This window comes from Anabrus simplex, chromosome 5 (genome assembly GCF_040414725.1).
Source record: "Anabrus simplex isolate iqAnaSimp1 chromosome 5, ASM4041472v1, whole genome shotgun sequence".
NCBI classification, from domain to species: Eukaryota; Metazoa; Arthropoda; class Insecta; order Orthoptera; family Tettigoniidae; genus Anabrus; species Anabrus simplex.
This window is the reverse complement of record NC_090269.1, coordinates 23,357,662-23,378,526: the sequence shown is the minus strand read 5'-3', so window position 1 is coordinate 23,378,526 and position 20,865 is coordinate 23,357,662.

Genomic DNA, 20,865 nt, shown 5'->3' with positions numbered 1-20,865 from the left:
GCACGTAGCGGTGGGCATTTAACGTGCCTTGAATACGCACTAGAGGTGACGTGGAATCATACGCAATAGCGCCCCAAACCATGATGCCGCGTTGTCTAGCGGTAGGGCGCTCCACAGTTACTGCCGGATTTGACCTTTCTCCACGCCGACGCCACACTCGTCTGCGGTGACTATCACTGACAGAACAGAAGCGTAACTCATCGGAGAACACGACGTTCCGCCATTCCCTCATCCAAGTCGCTCTATCCCGGCACCATGCCAGGCGTGCACGTCTATGCTGTGGAGTCAATGGTAGTCTTCTGAGCGGACGCTGGGAGTGCAGGCCTCCTTCAACCAATCGACGGGAAATTGTTCTGGTCGATATTGGAACAGCCAGGGTGTCTTGCACATGCTGAAGAATGGCGGTTGACGTGGCGTGCGGGGCTGCCACCGCTTGGCGGCGGATGCGCCGATCCTCGCGTGCTGACGTCACTCGGGCTGCGCCTGGACCCCTCGCACGTGCCACATGTCCCTGCGCCAACCATCTTCGCCACAGGCGCTGCACCGTGGACACATCCCTATGGGTATCGGCTGCGATTTGACGAAGCGACCAACCTGCCCTTCTCAGCCCGATCACCATACCCCTCGTAAAGTCGTCTGTCTGCTGGAAATGCCTCCGTTGACGGCGGCCTGGCATTCTTAGCTATACACGTGTCCTGTGGCACACGACAACACGTTCTACAATGACTGTCGGCTGAGAAATCACGGTACGAAGTGGGCCATTCGCCAACGCCGTGTCCCATTTATCGTTCGCTACGTGCGCAGCACAGCGTCGCATTTCACATCATGAGCAAAGCTCAGTGACGTCAGTCTACCCTGCAATTGGCATAAAGTTCTGATCACTCCTTCTTGGTGTTGCATTTGCTCTGTCAGTCAGTGTACTTTCAAATACTGAAAGGGTTTAAACAATTAAAAAATGTTTCTACATTTCTGAATAAATTTTCATCAATTTATTATAATTAATTATTAAAAAATTGTGATTTGATAGAATACTACTGCACCTCCCGCTATGCGAACCAGTAGTTTCCTACGACGAATACGATATGCTGTTGTCTTAGACCAGCTCCATGTTTTTCTTCTCGCATGCCCACGGCAGGTCTGGGCACGATGAGCACCGAGGAATAAATAGCCGGAAAACACAACATACAGGCGGAAAGATAACGAAAAATTAAAACAAAAATAAAAGTGAAAGCTCAAATCAACCAGAGGTAACCAGGCGATACACAATACCTTCCTATGATGTTCACATGGACCGGGTCGAAAATGACTAGAGACGAAGTTATGGACTGAACTAGAGCCCATTAAATCAAAAGGTTAAAACATGAAAGGCTACCCCTCCTATTCCAACAATAATAACGCCGATTAGAAAAACAAAACAGTTTACTAAATAATAATTAAATCAAAATATGATATAAGTCCTACATATCTCACATTCGAACACTCACAAAATAGGATCAAAAGGGGTCCAAGAAACAGGGAACGCATAAAAGATAATAATGGTCAAAAGGACCCCAAAATGTAGAAGCACGGTTCAAAAATAATGTCTCACGCGGATATTCGAGGCCAAATCCAGATCGAAGGCCCAAATCACATAATCAATATGTCTCTCATATACACTTCAAATGCCAAAACAACACAAACCATCCATGTACCGGCCCTTTCGATACACAATAAGGTAGACATTGGAGAGCAATGTGGTGCATGAATAATGACAAAGAGACTTCCACACATGAACCGTAGAATGAAATCGACGTAACACAAATCCAAGGTGCAACAGAGCTCATTCACGCAATGCAGACACTCAATTACAGTAAGACGCAAATCAATATACCGAACGCTACGTGGCGATATAAAATTGACATGATCCACAAAGCCAACTACAAACAACGGGAAGAAAACGAAAAATAGAAGGTAGATACATGATCTTAATCAAGCCATACATATATGTGCAAAGAAGCACGCTGGAAACCTCCGAGACAAAATGCATAATGTCTATAACCTTTGAAATAACGCTTATAAAAACAAGTGTGTGTAAATATTGTGTTGCTCGCCATAACCCTTCACCAAGATGAAAAGTGTAGAAGAAGAGCCAAAGAGAAAACTAGATAGACAAGATCGGGAACGAACGTCGTAAAGTCACACGACGACAAAGGCGACATCTGTGATCTTCTTGGTCTAAGTTTGCGTGCACAATAAAACTCAATGTGTCGGCTATGATACTGAAGACAATGAATACACATAAGTAACACAAGACAAGCAGTTCTTCCGTAAAGCGAACTATACAAAGATAGAGGTGGCCAGGATATGGCACACTACTAATACTAAATGTTTTCATTCTACCCCTGATGTGCGGAGTCGGGCCTCCTAGACGATGACGTCGTCTCTCAGGCCAGAAGATTTGTATCGGAGAAGGAGAAGTGCGGAGAAGCTGTAAGGGTGGGCGGCCGTGGCCTGTTCCGGCATTCGTCTTAGTGCAGGTGAATGAAAAACCACAGAAAACCTTTCTCAGGACAGTCGAAGGAGGGGGTCAGCACCTCTCCGTTTCCCGAATACAGAGGCGTAGAGCCATGGTAGAGCCGTGGCCACCCCGCCTTTGCTCGGTCGGAGTGCAGAGTTGTCGGACCACGGACCAGTCGTGGCCACTTGTAGGCCGAAGCCTATTTTGCAACCACGACTTATAGAATCCGATGATCTTCTTTCAAGAACGAAATAGGTCATTCTTTGTTTAATAGTGTGTTTTTGTTTGTGTTTAATAATGTGTTTTAAAGGGTTATAGTTATTATGTTCGACGTACTGGAGAACTTAAAGTTACCTTTTGTGTTTCATAAATCCATGTCCCACCAATAACAGAGCAGTTCTTCGTCTAGGTTCTCACGATCCATGTCAGTGTTCGCAATACTCAATACTGCGGCGAGCACACTACATCAGCAATGTCGTGCTTATGTCTGTGAGTTGTGAATACGGTAGCCAAATGGATTCAAACGCTAATTGAAGAGGACTTGTGAAAGAAACGCCGCCTTTCTCTCTTTGTGCTATAGCTGAATAAAACTGTTTCCTGAATGACCCTTCCACTCTAGAGATGGCGGTTCACATATAGACCTTTGCATGAATAGCCTGGCTTACTCTCAATCCCAGCAGCCAAACATTCGTCGCGATATAGCATGCTGATTGTGTGTTAGCAATATACAGGCTATTAAGGCCGTCTTTCCTCGGAACTTCTGATCCATTTGACATTCTGCGTCAGCGCTGACCACTACTAAACACATAGAGCGAAATTTGTGCTTTTAAGAACAGGCCAGGGCTATGGAGTCGCCGATTTCGTTCAAACTTTTGGAAGTTTCCTTTCTTTCTTTCTTAATCCGTTTACCGTCCAGGGTTAACTTTGCCCTGAAACTCAGCGATCGATCTCACCTCTACCGCCTCAAAGGCAGTGTCCTGGAGTATGAGACTTTGGGTCGGGGATACAACGGAGGAGTAGGACCAGTACCTCAACGAGGAGGCCTCACCTGCTATGGTGAACGGGGGTCTTGTTGGGGGATGGGAATATTGGAAGGGATAGACAAGGGAGAGGGAAGTCAGCTAAGGATAACATGTTTCCGTAATTTCCCATTTTCACACCAGGCAAATGCTGGGGCTGTACATTAATTAAGGCAACGACCGCTTCCTTCCAACTCCTAGGCCTTTCCTATCTAATCGTCGCCACAAGACCTGTCTGTGTCGGTGCGACGTAAAGCCACTAGCAAAAAATAGAAATCCTAGATAATCGATCACACATAAGAGAAAAATGGTATATGTATATGCACTAACGTTCAAAACACGCACTAACGTTCAAGATATGCATTTGCATATGCGCATATGCATTTTTTAAAATCCGTGTCCTAATCATAATTTAATAAAATACTGAAATATACACGTATACACTTATACACTTATATATACTCATTTTATAAATGGTGACATAGAGCATCCCTATTCTTCTTCTTTGTCGTTTAGGCCTACTGAGGAGCACGGGGCTCGCATCTACTCTTCTTCTTCCAATACTACTTCATTTTCTGACTATGAGCCAGCTTTCTCTCCTCTGTCCACTTAGTTCCTGTAGTCTTCTTACTTGTAAGGGACGTTTGGAAAACTCCGTGTCGGATGGCTTGACGGAATAGTAGTCGGTCATGAGTTTGTCCCAGTGGGATATCTAGTTGTTCCATATCCGACTTAACTGACGTGATCCATTTGTTCTTAGAAGCCTTTCCTCTTCCTGTTTCTGTGATTATCCTGTTGGCGAGTCTTTTGGAATCCAGACGGGCCAAGTGTCCATAAAAGGTCAGGCGCCTTTTCCTTATAGACGTGACGATGTCCTGGTGTTCATACAGTTCATCATTATGGCGGATTCTGTAAGTGCCTCCTTCCTCTCTGATTGGTCCTAATATCCTCCTCAGGATCTTCCTCTCTTTTAACTCCAGATTTCTGAGTGGGCCCTTCCTAGCCATTACAAGGCACTCGGAAGGATACAGAACAGATGGTTTGACGGAGTTGTAGTGTCTGAGTTTGAGGTTCTTGGAGAGGCACTTAGATGAATAGATACTACGACACGAGTGATAAGCCCTTTCAAACTTGGTACATCTGGCATCTATGGCTAGGTTCTCGCTCTGATTCGCAGAGATCCATTCTCCCAAGTACTTAATGCAGGTACGTTTCGTATGGTAGCGTCTGTGAGAGGGATTTTAGAAGGGGCCTCTTTGTTATTGGTCATAAATTCAGTCTTCTGGATGCTGATCTTCAGATCAGTCTTAACCGCTACACTATAAAGACTCTGCAAGTTGTAGGTAGCCTCCTCTATATTGTTTGGAAGTAGAATGAGGTCATCGGCAAAGGCTAGGCATGGGACAATGAGGTTGTCTTTCTTGTACCCAAGCTTCAGTCCAGCTCCCGGTGGTAGCATCGTTCTCCATTCCCTAATGATCTTTTCCAGGACACAGGTGAATAGAATGCAGGAGAGACCATCACCCTGTCTAACTCCTGTTCTGATTGGAAAGCTTTCGGATAGTTCACTTCTGAATCTGACCTTGGACGTCGTGTTCCTCAGAGTGGCTTGAACCAATCGTAGGGTCTTCCCATCCAGACCAAGTTCCCATAGTATGGAGAAAAGGGTGTCTCTGTCCACAGAGTCATAAGCTTTCTGAAAATCTACTAGGACCACCACCCAGGGATGTCCACCTCGGCTTTTGTAATTGAGAACTGTCTTAAGATTGTGTACCTATTCTGGACAAGATCTGGTCTTACTGAAACCAGCTTGGTATTCACCTAACTGTGAGTCTAGCTGTGTGGTGACTCTATTGAGCAGGGCTACAGAGAGGATATTGTAGGTAATTTGTAACAAGGAAGTACCTCTATAATGGTTGATGTCTGTCTTACTTCCCTTCTTGTGGAGGGAATGAATCACGGCAGACGTCCATCCTTCGGGTAGGAACTCTGTTGTCCATATGTCCTTTATGATTTGATGGATGCTCAGCAAAGACTGGTCATCTGCATGTTTCCACATATCGGCAACTATGCCATGTTCACCTGAAGCCTTGTTGTTCTTGAGACCACCGATGATGTCCTTTATTTCTTCTCTCGTAGGTGGTTGAGAATCAGGGTTCCTGTGTGATGGCTAATGGAAAATAAGGTTTTCTTTAGGTTCCTCCGCATTTAGTAGCTTCTGGAAATAATCTGCGAGAGTTTTGGTGCAGTCTTTATTGTTCAGTTGAAGTTTTCCATTTGGCCCGTGGAGGATGAGGGTAGGAGCTGTGTACTGGGTCGTTTGCTTCTTAAGTCCTCTGTACAGGTCTTATGAGTTGTTTCCCTGAAAATTATTTTCAGCCTGCTCCATTAGTCTCCTGAGGTAATTTCTCTTTGCACTGCGGATGGTGTTAGCTGTAGCTTTTCTTTGCATGAGGAAGGCTTCATAATTGGCTTCAATTTTATGTTGGTTCCACCTAGTCCAGGCTTTACACCTTTCTTCTATAACTTCACCACACTTTGAACTCCACAATGGGTGTTTGCCTTTGGTTGATGACGCAGGGATAGTTTCTTGAGCGGCATCCAGCAAGGCCTTTTGTAAGGCAGCCCACCCTTCTTTCTCTGTATTCTTCCTGAGGGCATCCTGAAAATCACAATCCTCATCGCGCAGTCGCAGAGTGTTGAACCTGGGTATCTTATGACTACTTTGGAGAGTTGGTGCTTTTCTAAAAGGTTGCATATTAATCTTGACAAGTGAAAGATAGTGATCAGAATCTATGTTGGCTCCTCGTAATACCTTGACGTTCTGTATGTCCGAATGATGTTGCCGTGCTATAGCAATAGGGTCTAACTGGAACTCACCAAGCATAGAATTTGGACTCTTTCAGGTTTTGGCCTTTCTAGGTAGACGTTTGAATGCTGTTGATTTCAGGACTAGGTTGTACTTGTCACAGAATTCAATGAGACGTTCTCCATTTCTGTTTGTTCTCTTATGGGCTGGATAATGGCCTACTATCTTCCGGTACTTCCACTCCTTACTGAATTGGGCATTGAAGTCTCCCATGAGTACGATGGAATGGTGGGAAGGGATCTTATCTAGAGTTTCTTCTAAGGTGGCCCAGCATTGTTCTACATTTTCCAGGTTTGAACGGTTTGTGTCATTCGTGGGTGAGTGGAAATTTACGATTGTGTATGCTCTATTACGAGACCTGAAGTACAACGAGGAGGTCCTTCCGTTAGGTGAATTGAAATCTAACATATGGTCAACCATCTTGTGGTGTACCGCAAACCCAGTACCAAATTGTGGAAGTGTCTTGATAACTCTTTCACCAGGTTTCCCCTTGTAGATTCTGTACACTCCGGACTCTATTGTATTCTTGTCGGTAATCTGAGTCTCTTGTAGCGCTGCTATCATAACCTTGTACTTTTCCAGTACGTCAAGCGTTTGTCTGAGCTTACCTACCTTCAGTAGGGAATTAATGTTTACTGTAGCAAAGTACTCGATGTTTCTCTTTGGTTGTCGTTTACCAGAATTAGATAGAAGTGAGAAGCATGAAGGTGCAGGTTCCCCAGAATCCGATGAACTGCCTGCCCCAGACTGTGTGGGAGTGGATTGATTACCACCTGGGGTACGTTTCTGAATATTCTTTGTCTCCATGTTTCGAGTATTAGGAGAGTCGTAATGGTGGTTACCTAAAAGGTAACGGGTTTTTAACTATCAAGGCTGTAAGCCTTGAAGCCACCAGCACTGATCGGCTCACCGACCCAGTTTCCCGCTGGGATTGGTTACCCAACTTCCCACTGGGTTTCTCGGTTTAACAGGGACACCTCTTGTAGGTTACATGCTGGAGTTGGAGTGAAAGAGGCTAAGTTGGGTTCTCTTGCTGAACCCAATATGTTATAGTTGCAGATGACAAGCAACGACGCGTTTCACTCCCATTTGCCCAGAGCCATGTGATGACAAAAGCCACATGGACTCCTCCCAGGTTAGTTCCTGGGACCAGAGCATCCCTATTATTATAGTCATAATTATTAAAAATAATTGTAAGTGTATTTTAACATTCGAAGTTCATTTTTCAGAAATTTAAATACAATTTACACAATAAATTTAAATTTGAATATTACTTTGTCAGGAACATAAGGAATCGCAGGCCTCTTTTCAAGGTCTATACACGCAGTTCTGGTCACGCTCCCAAAATTATTTGCGGCAGCGGCAATTTTAGGACCAAAGCTCTCTACTTGCTGTCGTCTCCGTGTTAGCGAATGCAATGAGATTGAAGATGCAATGAGTTATTGTGTGGCTCCAGATTGTAAAAGCCACTCATCTAAAGGGACTAGATTATTTAGATTCCCGAAAGATTAATATAAGAGGGGAAAATGGGTGCAGAATTGCCGACGTCATAAATTGCAGCCAGCAGAACATTCACAGCTGTGTGAGGTTAGTATAAATTTTACTAGAGAAAAATGATGTAATAATCATCAAGTTTATTCTAGTTGCTTTTGTATAAAGCTTGTGTATCAAAGTATGCTTGTACTGACCATAACTTGATCACCATCTTTTCCTGCAGCTTCGTTTTGAGGAATGCTGTTTCGAAGTAAAGACAGCAGATGGAAGGACGCTGCTAAAATGGAATGCCATCCTTACACTCCTCGACTTTCCTAATTCCCTGAAACCTTTCTCATGTGTCAGGAAGGCCCCGAACGGAAGAGGGCTGGCTTCAATGCTTGTATAAAAAATTGTGTTTGTCAATTTATTGGGATGGTAATTTATTGTAACAATCTTTCTTTCTTTCTTTCTTTCTTTCTTTCGTTCTTAATCCGTTTACCCTCCGGGGTTGTATTTTCCCCTAGGATTTAGCAAGGGATCACACCTCTACAGCCTCAAGGGTAGTGTCCTGGAGCGTGAGGATTTGGGTAGGTGGATACAACTGGGGTGGATGACCAGGATCTGTGTTGAATGTTTGATGATTTACGACTTACTCTCCTAAAAGAGTATAAATACGGATCGAATATGAAGTTTCTTACATATGATTATACCGCAGTTTATTCACAAAAATGAAAATGAGGCTGCAATTAATCTCATTTTCAGCCAGGAAAGGAAAACCGTTCACTGATGGTTAGTTAATTAAATCAGGTTTGATTGTAGCAGCCGAAGAAATATGCCCAGATAAGCTGAATTTATTTAATACTATCAGCCTTTCCGAGGGAACAATTACTCGAAGAGCTGAGGACACTGGGAGCAACATCAGTAACGAATTAATGAATAAGGTGGTATTCTCGAGTGGTATTCCTGGGCTCTTGATGAGTCAACAGACATTACAGATACTGCTCAGTTGCTGCTGTTTCTTCGAGGAGTCAATGCTGACTTTGAAGTCACTGAAGAATTAGCTTCTATGAAAACTCTGCGTGAAATAACAGCAAGCAAAAACATTTTCGAGGAAGTTGAGAGAACGTTAAAGAAGTACAATCTGAAGTGAAATCAGCTAAACCTTGAAACAACTGACAGTGGTAAGAAAATACGTATGGAATAGGTAAAGGATCAGTTGGAAAACTTGTGAAAATTCAAGGTGTTCGGAGCTTACGTTTATTCATTGTATTATTTACCAGCAGGTACTTTGTGAGAAGTATCTGAATCTATCGTGTGTTTTTGAACCAGTTGTGTCAATGGTGAACTTCATTCGTTAACGTAGATTGCACCATCGCCAATACTGGTATTTTCTGTCAGAAGTGGAAGCTGAGTATCATGACTTGCCCTATCATACAGCAGCTCGATGGCTCAGCAGTGGTAAAGTTATATTAAGATTATGAACCCACAACAGAAATTGAAATTTTTCTGAACGAGGAAACCCGCCCTCAACCACTATTATAGAACACTGAATGGCTTTGGAAATTATCTTTTGTTGCTGATATCATAGTCCGCCTCTGTGGTGTAGTGGTTAGCGTGATTAGCTGCCACCCCCGGAGGCCCGGGTTCGATTCCCGACTCTGCCACGAAATTTGAAAAGTGGTATGAGGGCTGGAACGGGGTCCACTCAGCCTCGGGAGGTCAACTGAGTAGAGGTGGGTTCGATTCCCACCTCAGCCATCCTGGAAGTGGTTTTCCGTGGTTTCCCACTTCTCCTCCAGGCGAATGCCGAGATGGTACCTAACTTAAGGCCACGGCCGCTTCCTTCCCTCTTCCTTGCCTATCCCTTCCAATCTTCCCATCCCTCCACAAGGCCCCTGTTCAGCATAGCAGGTGAGGCCGCCTGGGCGAGGTACTGGTCATTCTCCCCAGTTGTATCCCCGACCAAGAGTCTGAAGCTCCAGGACACTGCCCTTGAGGCGGTAGAGGTGGGATCCCTCGCTGTGTCCGAGGGAAAAGCCGACCCTGGAGGGTAAACAGATGATGATGATGATGATGATGATGCTGCTGATATCATATAATTTCTTACTGAATTCAAAATGAAATTACAAGGCACAACGCTACTGCAGTAAAGTCATTTCGACGATAACTGGTTTCAACAGAGTCCAACATTATGTCAAGCTGCTGGTGCATTTTCCATGGTCTCAAAAAAAAAAAAAAAAAAAAAAAAAAAACAACCTCACACAAACTTGCTGAAATAACATTTCCAGCAACATCTTTGGGATACTGATGCAAGCGCACTGTACAATTGTTGAACTTCCACCTAACCTTCAACTGGAAGTGGTCTAAAGTGTGATAACGTGCTAAAATGAAAATTATAAGAGAAGAATCTAACATAATTCTGCAAGCTTCTTCCAAGTGATGAATTTGGTGAAGTACGATAACTTGCTCGGGAATTTCTCTCTGTGTTTGATAGTACCTACCTGTGTGAAAAGACATTTCCAAATATGAAATATGCAAAATCTCAATACAGGTCAGTATTTACCGAAGAACATTTGCAATCAATTGTGATGAGAGGTAGTAATAACTTTGATTCCCAATTTGGTGAAATGTTATCTAAAAAAAAAAAGCAATTTCATTCATTTCCTTAGTAAAGCTTTGCTGCGAACAATAATTGTCGTCTTCTTTCTGTTACGTTACATTTTTATCAGATAAAATGTGACAACTTGTTTTCTTGTTATAAATAAATCCTCGAGTTTACCTCTTGTCCTGTAGAATATGTACAATGCTGAATAAAACATACATCCAAATCCTCAAAGACTGTGTTCAGTGGCACCAGGGTATAATGTGTGCATACTGAGGGGTTGTTGTGTTATGGATTCATTTGTCACAGACATCGGCGATCAGATGGCGTTCAGGAGCCATGTCCGCGCGCACTCAGTTTTCACCCTGCAGGCAGTAACTGTGCTGAGGTTAGCGGTGAACAGTGTTTGCAGCATTCATTCTAGGGTACAATCATGCCATGCCGACGAGTAAGTGTTCCTGTTGAACAACTGCAGCCATTTGAATGGGGTCGCACTGTGGGCCTGCGGAAAGCTGGATGGACCTATCGACGGATATGTTGGGCAAATGCTGGGCTCAGTATATCGGTTGTGTGTCGCTGCTTTCAGCAGTGGTCTGTGGAACATTCCCACACCCGTAGACCAGGCTTCGACGTCCGTGTAGTTCAGACACACGTCAAGATCAACACATTATGTGAGCAGCGGTGGCCGACCGATCATCATCCAGGAACGAAATCCGGTCACACGTTGCACCTCCTGTGTCACTAAGGACCATTGGAAACTGTCACGTGTGCCTCTGGCCAGGCTACCACTGATACCACGACACCGCCAAGCACGGCTACTCTGGTGTCGTGAGAGTCCACTGGAGAGGGGAATGACGCTCTGTTGTCTTCAGTGGCGGGAGTAAGTTCTGTCAGTATGCACGTGATGGACGTACACGTGTACGGCGTAACATAGTCTGTATGTACGTGATGGACGTATACGTGTACGGCGTAACATAGTCTGTATGTACGTGATGGACGTACACGTGTACGGCTTAACATAGTCTGTATGTACGTGATGGACGTACACGTGTACGGCGTAACATAGTCTGTATGTACGTGATGGACGTACACGTGTACGGCGTAACATAGCCTGTATGTACGTGATGGACGTACACGTGTACGGCGTACCATAGTCTGTATGTACGTGATGGACGTACACCTTTACGGCGTAACATTGTATGCACGTGATGGACGTACACATGTACGGCGTAACATAGTCTGTATGTACGTGATGAACGTACACGTGTACGGCGTAACATAGTCTGTATACACGTGATGGACGTACACGTGTACGGCGTAACATAGTCAGTATGCACGTGATGGACGTACACGTGTACGGCGTAACATTGTATGTACGTGATGGACGTACACGTGTACGGCGTAACATAGTCTGTAGGCACGTGATGGACGTACACGTGTACGGTGTAACATAGTCTGTATGTACGTGATGGATGTACACGTGTACGGCGTAACATAGTCTGTATGTACGTGATGGACGTACACGTGTACGGCGTAACATAGTCTGTATGTACGTGATGGACGTACACGTGTACGGCGTAACATAGTCTGTATTTACGTGATGGACGTACACGTGTACGGCGTAACATAGTCTGTATGTACGTGATGGACGTACACGTGTACGGCGTACCGTAATCTGTATGTACGTGATGGACGTACACCTTTACGGCGTAACATTGTATGTACGTGATGGACGTACACATGTACGGCGTAACATAGTCTGTATGCACGTGATGGACGTACACGTGTACGGCGTAACATAGCCTGTATGCACGTGATGGACGTACACATGTACGGCGTAACATAGTCTGTATGCACGTGATGGACGTACACGTGTACGGCGTAACATAGTCTGTATGCACGTGATGGACGTACACGTGTACGGCGTACCATAGTCTGTATGTACGTGATGGACGTACACGTGTACGGCGTACCATAGTGAGCGACCTATTCCAGAGTGCATTTGCCGACGACACCCAGGTCCCACTCCAGGCTTCGTAGTGTTGGAGGCCAACAGTTACAACTCGCAGTCACAGTTGGTATTTCTGCAGGGTAACGTAACCTGTGCCCGCTACCCTGCACAGGTTGTTGTCTCCGTGCTATTGCCATTTCTTCGACAGTAAGGTGATGTGTTTTTTCTGTAGGACGATGCACGTCCACATACAGCTGGTGCGATGCAACGTGCTCTACATGGTGTACAGCACCTACCCTGGCCTGCAAAATTACCGGATCTGTCACTAATTGAACACGGATGGGACATGATTAAGCGGAAATTTACGCGTTCTCCAGAGACTGCAAGAACCATTGCCGAAATACATCAAAAGGTGCAGGATGCTTGGGACAATCTATCGCAGGATATCAATCGGCACCTTTATGATCGTTTGCATGCGTGAATACACGTCTGCACTGCCACCGGAGGTGGGGGGAGGGGTGCAGTGTGTATTGATGCGACTGTTTGGGCACGCTTTACTGTGAAATGTGTGTTTCATTTGGTCTCAACTTGAAATAATATACTCTTGCAATGATGAACTACCTGTCACATCGCTTGTGAATAAAATTAGCTTGTCCTTTAGGGTGTTGCATGTTTCCTTTTCCGGCAGTGTATGTTGAGTTCTCAGCCCGGAACTGGTTGGGACCTAAACATCTCCGCCATTATCCATATAGGCTCTTATCACTAAAGAGGCGTACTTGGGAAATGAGGAGTGATGTAGTTTCCCGTTGCTTTCTTCACTGAGTCAGACGTTGCTATTACATATCAGTCCACCAAGCCGACTGAAATACACACATCAACCCACCCTATGAACAATATTTTAATACCATTCGTAATGGGGAATGGCTGCATAAGCATCACTCATATCTCAGTCATTTTCTTGATGCAAAGGAGAGGGCATATGTCTCTGGTAAGACCTCAACTAGAGTATGGTTCCAATGTATGGGACCCTCACCAGGATTACTTGATTCGAGAACTGGAAATAATCCAAAGAAATGCAGCTCGACTTGTTTTGGGCGATTTCCGACAAAATAGTAGCATTAGAAAATGTTACAAAGTTTGGATTGGGAAGACTTGCGAGAAAGGAGACGAGCTGCTCGTCTAAGTGGTATATTCCGAGCTGTCAGTGAAGAGAAGAAGTGGAATGACATTAGTAGACAAATAAATTTGAGTCGTGTTTTTAAAAGTTGGAAAGTTCACAATATGAAGACAAAGTTGGACTTCATGAGAACAAATTGGAGCAAATCTTCGTTTATAGGTAGAGGAGTTAGGGACTGGAATAATTTACCAAGAAAGATGTTCAATAAATTTTGCAAATTCTTTGCAATCATTTAGGAAAAGTCTAGGAAAACAACAAGTAAGGAATCTGTCACCTAGGCAACTTCCCTGAATACATATCAATGTTGATTGATTGACTGATTGTTGTCAAAGTCAAGTATGAAGCTAAGAAAGGTGAATGAAAGTAGCACATTTGTTCTAGCGCACACTAAAGACATAGTGCAGTGTAAACACTAGGTCTTGCCAGCAAAGGCATTGCCGCAGAGTGTAAAATATTGAATATTTGGACCTTTATAAAAATGTTTACCAAACCCTGCTCCAACCCGTTGAAAGTCTGTCTGTATTCAGTCTCAGAATTCTGCATCTTACACTCCCCGGTAAACTAGTTCACATTTATGGAGCCATATCTACAGTCGTTATCCGCCAGCGTAATTTGTGTTTTACGAGTACTCTAGTTTGTAATCCCCAAGTAGGTCTTTCTACTTTATAGAGCGGTACTCAGCATTGTACACTCCGCCATCCTGTAAAGTGATAAAATCGGAGACATTTTTCGTACACTAAACTAGTTTGGAGATGAAACTTCTGATTTCACAGTCACTCGAGACAACATAGTAGCTAAGATAAGACAAAAATATGTCTTTCTTAAAAGTTTTCTAGTACAAGTTTCTTTCTTATATTACACAGATTAATTAAAGACCATTCCGGAGAAAGGATATAATTAACAAATTCTTGAAAAGTGAGATTTCAGTGGAAATAGTGTGTTTCATCACGAATCTATGCTGTGATGCCATTTTATGTCTTACAATTGAACTTCAGGCTCTGTATAGCCAGCAGAACTTTGTCTTCCTTGGTAAAATGATGGAACATCAGTCAAGATGGTGGACAGTGCTTGTGGTGGTTCATCACCAGGTAATAAAAAAATAATAATAATAATCGTATGGCCTCAGCTACCGTGTGCAGACATTTCAATTTGACGCCATCTGGCTGTCTGCTCGTCAATTTCGACGTTCCGTTTTACTCTAGGCTCCCACTAGATGGCAGGCAGAGTAAACCGAAACTCTCTTGGACGTCTATGGCTGAGATTTAATGAATTTTGTCGGGTAAACACCAAATGTGTCACCAGAGATCTTTTACATGCCGACATCGTACGACATGGAGTGTCGAATGGACTTTTTTCCGCCCTTCAAAAATCCGACTACCTCTGCCGGGTTTGAACCCGCTATCTTGGGATCCGGAGGCCGACACTCTACCGCTGATCCACAGAGGCAGCTGTGAAATAGATAATGTGAATAAAGGTCATAGACTAAATTACATTTATATTTTGTAATATTTTCATGACATTTTTATTGTTATTGTTATTTTTATTATTGCACTAATATTATTTGCTATCATTTTTGTTCCAAGTGTTTGTAACGGATTTCTCTTCTGTTATCTACAAACGTAAGATATGCTTTATTTATTTATTTCTTTTTTTCTTAATCCGTTTACTCTCCAGGGTTGGTTTTTCCCTCCGACTCAGTGAGGGGTCCCAACTCTACCGTCTCAAGGGAAGGGTCCTGGAGCGTGAGACTTTGGATCGGGGGATACCACTGTGGAGGAGGACTAAGATATTGCCCAGGCGGCCTCACCTGCTATGTTGAACAGGGGCCTTGTGGGGGGACGGGAAGTTTGGAAGGGATAGACAAGGAAGAGGAAAGGAAGCGGCCATGGCCTTAACTTAGGTACCAGCTTGGCATTTGCCTGGAGAAAAGTGGGAAACCACGCAAAACCACTACTAGGATGGCTGCGGTGGGAATCCAACCTTCCTCTTCTTAGCTGACCTCCCGAGGCTGAGTGGACCCCGTTCCAGCCCCCGTACCGTTTTTCAAATTTCTTGGCAGAGCCGGGATTCGAACCCGAGCCTCCGGGGGTGGCAGCTAATCACACTAACCACTACACCACAGAGGCGGACGTAAGATATATTTGCAGATTACATTCCACTGTATCACTTCCAATTCATAAATTATTTCTAAAACCTTAAATTATAACAATAAAATATTGTTTACTGTATAATAGATGAGTTCATTTGTGCAACTGCATTTGCAATTAGTTCAAATAGTGTATACCATGAAATAAACCCCCCAAAATATTTCTCCTCTCTCCTGAGAAATGACTGATTTTTTGGTTACATCCTTAGGCTATTCCGGGGAGGTCTTCAATTATTGTATAAATTGAAAGAAATAGGTTTATGAAATCGCTAAAGTGTTTCTTCTTTTATATCAATATGTGTGTAGTTCTCTCAGTGGATTAGTGGTAGAGTGTTGGCGTTTGGATCCTAACATCCCGAGTTCAAACCCAGCAGAAGATGGGACAAAGTCCATTCAACACTTCATGTCGCACTATGTCGGCATGTCAAAGGTCTCTAGTGACACATTTGGTGTTTTCCCGACAAAATTAATTACAACTCCAACACATATCACCAAACAGAGACCTGGTTTACTGGTGGAGTGAAATGGAACGTAAACATTGACATGCATGCAGCTTAAATGGCGTCAAATTAAAATATTAAGGACATTCGATTACTAGGCCTATTATTATTATTATTATTATTATTATTATTATTATTATTATTATTATTATTATTATTATTATTATTATTATTATTATTATTATTGTCCGCCTATGTGGGGTAGTGGTTAGTGTGATTAGCTGCCACCCCTGGAGGCCCGGATTCGGTTCTGGCTCTACCACCAAATTTCAAAAGTTGTGTGAGAACTTTGAACGGAGTCCACTCAGCCTCAGGAGGTCAACTGAATAGAGGGGGCTCGATTACCCATCTTTACCATGCTCGAAATGGTTTTCCGTGGTTTTCCACTTCTCCTCCAGGGAAATGCTGTGATGGTACTGTGCCCTTCAGGACTCTGAAGTTCCGGCCAGGCGAAAGCCGGTCTCGAACCCAGAGTACAGAAGTGAAAGAACTCTCACAAACGTGAGCTGGTGCACATAGTCTTACCTGAACACCTCTCTTCGCTCAGCCGGATAAGAGCGCTCTTCTCAGGGATAACATGGGGATAAGTGGGCAACAAAAGATTAAATACTAGGATATATGACTAATCAGGTAAGAATTCGCTAAATTAAAATAAAAAAATATCTAACAGAAAACATCGCTGCATTCAAAGTTTAACAAACAGGGATTTATTACATAAAATTGAATTTATTTACAAAAATAAGAGCTTTCAAAATGCTTGGGTCAAGATAATGTTGAGCCGATGACAACCAGTTCACTGCCTTCACGAAAACAGCTGTGCTGTAACAAGCATGTTACAATTGTGTAAGTAACGACATCTAGAAAAACGGATATCTGCTGAAATACACATCTAACAGTAATTCCCATAAAATTTACTACGCCTCGTACCATCGAACCCCGGTGCAAACAAATATCACCACATAATGTACAGTGTCCTGACTGGGTCACGAACCCTAGTCCCATGAAGAGTAAGGCGTATAATATTCATAAACAAACAATATAAAAAGAACACAACCAACATATCCAAGGGTGTCAATATCAAATGGGCCAGTGTAAAAATTAACGTAGAGCAAATAGAACATTAAAAATCTCTCTCTCTGCTTTCAAAACATCACGGTCGTATCTTCCTCTAAACACACTCGACAAGCTGCAGACGGCAATATGATCAATTCTCAAGACTGTGACGTCAGGCACAGCACCCTCACCCTCCGACCACTTCACACGCGACAGTCCACATAATTTACGAGCTCAGCTGGGCTGCAGGCTAAAAAATCTCGCCTTTCAAAAACACCTCACGTAATCTGCTGCTAAAAGCCCTCTTTTAAATATACCTGGGCTATCCGCCCTCATCTCAATATCACCCGCAATATCACAAATCTTACTTCCGCCTCTCATGGGCTCAACCTTGGTGCGACAAAAACACAAATCACTAATCGATAGTCACATGGCCATAATAGGCATCTCCAATACATCAAATACACTCTCTAACTGTACGGGGCTTTCTAATTTAATACATACAGTTGGCTATATGCATAATGCTCATATCTCTCACATATTCGGACTTGCTCGCTCTATCAGTGAAGCTAGGTGGATTACGGGTTACATCCTGGTCACAACTATACACGTCTACGTCTGCAGAGATGAATGCCTGAACGCGACACAATAAAAAGTGTCTGCCTGTAAGAATATTCTACCATGACCAAAGGAGTTCGACCTGACCCATAAAGATAACACGTACGCTAATATAATACTATCAAAGAAAAATAAACACACCAACAAGGAATCTACAAACAATCATCTACCCTAATGTGCGGGGTTCGAGCTTGAGGCCTAGCTCTTTATTACCAAGAAATATTCCTACCCTAATTAATATGTTGACTGACGACCCCCCGATTCCTATCTAAATTTAAATGACATGCTTGAAACAGAATTGGAAAGCTCTTACCTTATGTTATCGATGACATGACGGAGCGGTCCTCCCTGTGGACCACTGAATTTACCACATCATGGCAGACTGCGGCGCTTGCATCAGATACTGTTGACCACTTGGAGACATTCTTTCTTGCGTGACTCCTTCGTACAGCTCCTTAGATAGTTGAAAGATGTCCCCTTCGACGTCGCGCTGATCAGGTGCTCCCAACGTTCCTGGATCGATGCCCGTTGTCGTGTTGGCTTCAGCTCCTGGTTGTGGCTTCCTCGCAATGATGATGTCAAAACTCGTTCTGACTTGATGCTGGGGTAATTCCTCGCAGTTACAGTAGTACTAGTAGTATGTGCAGCTCGAAGACAAAGCGTTGTTCTCAGTACCAACACGCAGTATGATGACTCGTTCTAGCCGCCTTCCGGTCAAAGAATGAGACTGATATGCCAGGCGGCCTTATTTTTATAATCCAGTTTAGCGTCATCACGCCGCTTGATCGCGTGCAGGATACCCGCGCCCGCGACTCGAAGTTTTCCCGCACAAAGTACTTCCAGTGCTCTATTTAACGAATGCATTTATTATTGCAGCCCTAATGCATATCAAAATTAAGCAGAAATTACGCAGGTTGCAATTCTTGTCTCAAATCCAATGCAACTCTTCCGTAACCAAAGATATTAATTTAATTCTTTCTTCCCTCCTAATGTACGTTTTGCCGGGATCTAGGAAGCGTCCCCAATCTTCATCAAGAGGCTTGGCTTGGGACATAACTCCCTTTAATGAGGTTCTGGAGATTTCTCATAATGACGCTTTAGCTAACTTCACACCAGAACGCTTCTTCTGGACTCATTTATGAAAAACACTATAAGACAATGACTTCGTGGGTGGTCTTATATAATCCCAATATCCAATACTAAAATCGATACTCTTGGCCCATGAACAGTACGGTTCAGTACCTAACTTAAGGACACAGCCTCTTCCTTCCCTATCCCTTCCAATCTTCCCACCCCCCACAAGGCCTCTGTTCAGCATATCAAGTTGCACGAACTCCGATGTTGCATATTTTCTCAAACTAACAAGGTCATATAGCCTCATAACACAATTCATTTACAGTATTTCATTCTTTGGCAGGTTGACAGTACTGAAGATTGTATCAATCAATCAATCAATCAATCAATCAATCAATCAATCAATCAATCAATCAATCAATCAATCAATCAATCAATCAATCAATCAATCAATCAATCAATCAATCAATCAATCAATCAATCAATCAATCAATCAATCAATCAATCAATCAATCAATCAATCAATCAATCAATCAATCAATCAATCAATCAATCAATCAATCAATCAATCAATCAATCAATCAATCAATCAATCAATCAATCAATCAATCAATCAATCAATCAATCAATCAATCAATCAATCAATCAATCAATCAATCAATCAATCAATCAATCAATCAATCAATCAATCAATCAATCAATCAATCAATCAATCAATCAATCAATCAATCAATCAATCAATCAATCAATCAATCAATCAATCAATCAATCAATCAATCAATCAATCAATCAATCAATCAATCAATCAATCAATCAATCAATCAATCAATCAATCAATCAATCAATCAATCAATCAATCAATCAATCAATCAATCAATCAATCAATCAATCAATCAATCAATCAATCAATCAATCAATCAATCAATCAATCAATCAATCAATCAATCAATCAATCAATCAATCAATCAATCAATCAATCAATCAATCAATCAATCAATCAATCAATCAATCAATCAATCAATCAATCAATCAATCAATCAATCAATCAATCAATCAATCAATCAATCAATCAATCAATCAATCAATCAATCAATCAATCAATCAATCAATCAATCAATCAATCAATCAATCAATCAATCAATCAATCAATCAATCAATCAATCAATCAATCAATCAATCAATCAATCAATCAATCAATCAATCAATCAATCAATCAATCAATCAATCAATCAATCCATTTAGGGTAGTCACCCAGGTGGCCGATTTCTATCATTAGTTTTCCTAGTCTTCGTTCGGTTACATGGTTAAATGGTTAGCTTTCTGGCCTTTGGTCCAGTGGGTTCCGGGTTCGATTATTGGCGGGTTCGATGATTTTAACCATAATTGGTTAATTCTTCTTTCTCGAGGCTGGTTGAACGTGGGTCGTCTTCATCATCTTAAATCATCCTAAGTAGGGTACCATCCTTACAGTCATGCAGGTCGTCTACTAGAGAAGACCTGCACCTGTCCTCTCCGGAGGCCGTATGCTATTATTATTATTATTATTATTATTATTATTATACCTTAAATTTTTCCTAAGCTTTGTCCGGCTGCATGGCTAAATGGGTAGCGTCGGGAATTTTAACCATCATTGGTTAATTTTGCTGGCACGGGGGCTGGGTGTATGTGTTGTCCTCATCAACATTTTATCCTCATCACGATGCGCAGGTCGCCTACGGGAGTCAAATCGAAAGACCTGCACCTGGCAAGCCGAACGTGTCCTCGGACACTCCCAGCACTAAAAGCCACACGCCATTTAATTTTCTTAAGCTTTGAGCTTACATAATATCTTCCCATTGTTTTTGAAATGAATAAGCCACGGAAAAATCTTCTAGAATGTGTGA